Source organism: Stegastes partitus, unplaced genomic scaffold (genome assembly GCF_000690725.1).
Source record: "Stegastes partitus isolate 25-593 unplaced genomic scaffold, Stegastes_partitus-1.0.2 Scaffold1311, whole genome shotgun sequence".
NCBI lineage: Eukaryota > Metazoa > Chordata > Actinopteri > Pomacentridae > Stegastes > Stegastes partitus.
Window position 1 is genome coordinate 137,758 of NW_007579042.1, and position 3,534 is coordinate 141,291.

Below are 3,534 nucleotides of genomic sequence, written 5' to 3' on the forward strand. Positions count from 1 at the left end.
GACATGCACGCTTGCGCGCGCACACACACGTGCGCTCATATTAAACAGAAGTGGTTCAGCCAGGGGACAGCCAAGTTGCTGGATAAGATAGGAGAGAGAGATGGAGAACAGGAGCGGAGGAGCCAGAACAGCAAGGAAGAGGAGTGGCTTTAGTCAAACTTAAACTCTGTCTGGCACAAAAGACTAATCGCTTAACTATCTCAGCATTATTTACCACTCATTTCTCGACTCCAGGAATCCTTGGATCATAGAAAAGCACAAAAGAGAGACAGAAACAAAGAGAGGGAGATACCGGTGTCTGCTCTGTCAGCCCAACTTTACACTGATGTGACAGACGCAGAAGGTAAAATAGCAGACAGTTGTTTGTCAGTATTAGACATGAAACGTCCTTGTTGTCTCAAAGGCAGATATAAAAACAATATCTCTATTGTCTGCATTACATTGTGAATCACAGCGACCCCCTATCTGTTAATTAGTATATTTGTGTGAAAGTTTCCAAAAGTTAACGTGTTTTGAGGCGATTTCTACTTTTTCTTTTCTCTTCAGGTGGCATCTGTTCTGTCTGTGCAGCGTTGGTGGTATAGTGGTTAGCATAGCTGCCTTCCAAGCAGTTGACCTGGGTTCGATTCCCAGCCAACGCAGGTTGTATTTTGGACATAGTGACGTAGGGGTTAAGGTTCTGGGCTACAGATCAGAAGGTGAAGGGTCCAAACCCCTGTTGCCATCGTTGGGCCCTTGAGCAAGCCCGTAAACCAAATCTGCTCCTATGGGACTAATTTGACTGACCCCTAACAAACCATTCTATCCATCAAACTTTACACTGATATGATAGACACGGAAGGCAAAATAGGAGACATGAAATGTCCTTGTCACAAAGGCAGAGATTGTTTTCATTATATTGTGAATCACAACAAAACCCTATCTGGGGGTGTCGTAGCAATTTTTGTTCTTAAGTTTCCAAAAGTTGACACATGTTGAGCAGATACCAGGCGACATCTGGCATTTGATGAAATGTATCTTCTGATGAACTTGTAATTAGTGTTTCGTGCATGATCACTTACCTGAAGCACCTCACGTTCACCCTAGTGTCATATACCTGTGTTCATCTTGCATATCACAATGAAACATGTTGAGAACTGAGAAGTGAATTCCACCTACCTGTGGAGTCACATGTTTCCCCACAGCGTCAGACATGTCTCACTGTTTATGCTGAGTGGAATACTTGCTTTCTATTACTGGAATAGTTCTTGTTGTACAAGAAGAAGAAAAAAAAAACACACAATAATTTTCCAAACAAAAGCAGTATTTGTATTGTATGTGTCTGTATGGACACAGCACACTGCATCACTGATGATGTCTATGAAGGAAAGAAAGAACCTCACACTATTTAACGTCCATGAAGCGGCTGATATTTCGATGTTTACAAGTTACTCTAGCGCAGCAGTTTCTATTTCCTATAATTGTGTTCATGGTGTTTGCTAAAGTTAACCTCACTGCCATGATTTTATGCTTTCACAAAGCAAAAGGCCAACAGCAGTCAAGCAAGTGGGCCATTTGTCCACTCAGGCGTGGGAAGGGTGTAGGCTGATGTTTGAGTGAAAGACACAACTATTAGTGATCAGTTTTACAGCCTGCTTTATTAAACGGTGTCTGCCTCAGCCTAATCCATCCATCCATTGATTTACCGGAGCAATGATGTGAAAATGCTAGGCTTCTAGCACAGAGCAAAGAGTAAAAATGAGTTTAAGCCTTTACTTTTTGGATCGCTCTCTCTGTCCCATTCTTTCTCCACCCCCTGTCTCTCACAGCAGTCCCATTGTGTCACATAAGAAACAAAGGAACAATCCATGGGAGAAGAAATGACAAGGAGAAAAGGAGAGTGGCGCCAAACAAGGAGAAAGAGAAGGGGGGCACTTGCAGACATCTAACAAGTTCTGATCAAAATTCAAAGCGGATCAAGTGGATATGAAATTTGCTTCAAACAAAAGCCCCCCCGACTGTCCCTACCCTTGGGGCTCTTATCATCTTTTCTTGTTCCTCATGCCAGCATCTTCTTTTTCACACCTCCTCCAACCCAAACTCATCACTGAGTTTCCCCAAAGGCCACAGGTAGCTCTCTGCTTTACTGTCTGCTTCGTACACCCCTCCTTTACTCAGCTCCTCCTTGCCTCTTTCATTCACCCCCTCCACCCTCCCTGAGGCCCTTTGCCTCCTCTCCCGCTGCAACTGATGAAAGGAGGAGTAAATGAAGGAGTGCATGTTAATTTGTGATGGCCACTCCTGACAAGCTTTAAACAGAGTGGGGAATCACGAGTCAGATCATCCAGAATATAAAGATATGCAGATAGGGGGAGCAAGAATTTAGTGAAGGTCAGAGGGTTTAGGGCGCTTAACTGCAGTAATAACTGCAGCCTCTCTGTTTAATTTACCGCACTCCACGACCTGAGAAATTTTTAGAGTTAATATAACAAGACTACCTGTGTATATTTGGTTAGAAGACCCATGTGGCTTTGTGCTTCCATGATTTATATTATCAGGGATGTGATAGCTCTGGTGGTGTTCTATACCCCAAGATAAGATAAAGTTAACAGAGTATAAATAAATAAGCGGCCTCTTCCATGTGGAGCAATATCTATTCATTATGACATTCATTACATCACCGCATTCACTGTTACTCCATGTTTCACAGTTTTCAATTCTTAACACTATTTTGTGTTAATTTTTTATCATTCTACACTTGTAGAAAGAAACCCAACCACATCCAGGATTTTAAATGTGAGCCCTCATAAGAGAGTTTTGCTTGTCATTCATGCTGATTCTGAATCAGATTCCAGCAGAAGCATTGGTGGTATAGTGGTTAGCATAGCTGCCTTCCAAGCAGTTGACCTTGGTTCGATTCCCAGCCAACGCAGGTTGCTTTTGGGAAGTAGTGGCTCAGCGGTCAAAGCTTCGGACTACAAGCCCCGCCGCCTCCAAGCTGCCCGTGTTGGACCCTTGGGCAAACCTCGATCTTCTCCAGTGGTGCCGTAGTGTTGGCTCTCTGACACTTGAAAACAGAAGTTCCCCTTGTGGGATCAATATAGTATAATAATAGGTCAGATGAGCTGAATGCTTTGCCTCAGTATTGCTTAAAGAACATATAGTGTTCCACACAAGCATTTATTGTTTTTGTTGGAAAACATAATCTCGCAATGGACTTCCAATGTGGAAAGGAATGTTCGTTACATGGCTGATTTTGGATTCAGATATTGCTACTTAAGAACTATTCACCTTTTTTCTTCTTTAACCCTATGACCCCAGAGCTACAGGGAGTGCAGAATTATTAGGCAAATGAGTATTTTGACCACATCATGCTCTATATGCATGTTGTCTTACTCCAAGCTGTATAGGCTCCAAAGCCTACTCCCAATTACGCATATCAGGTGATGTGCATCTCTGTAATGAGAAGGGGTGTGGTCTAATGACATCAACACCCTATATCAGGTGTGCATAATTATTAGGCAACTTCTTTTCCTTTGGCAAAATGGGTCAGAA

General features: G+C 42.8%; 2 non-coding genes across 2 annotated transcripts; both read left to right on the forward strand.

Annotated features, from left to right (window-relative positions):
• The first annotated feature begins 569 nt into the window (after positions 1-569).
• On the forward strand, positions 570-641 carry trnag-ucc (transfer RNA glycine (anticodon UCC)). The gene has a single exon. It is a non-coding gene; the product is annotated as a tRNA-Gly (tRNA).
• A 2,198-nt stretch (positions 642-2,839) lies between these two features.
• Positions 2,840-2,911, forward strand: trnag-ucc (transfer RNA glycine (anticodon UCC)). The gene has a single exon. It is a non-coding gene; the product is annotated as a tRNA-Gly (tRNA).
• The last annotated feature ends 623 nt before the right edge of the window (positions 2,912-3,534 follow it).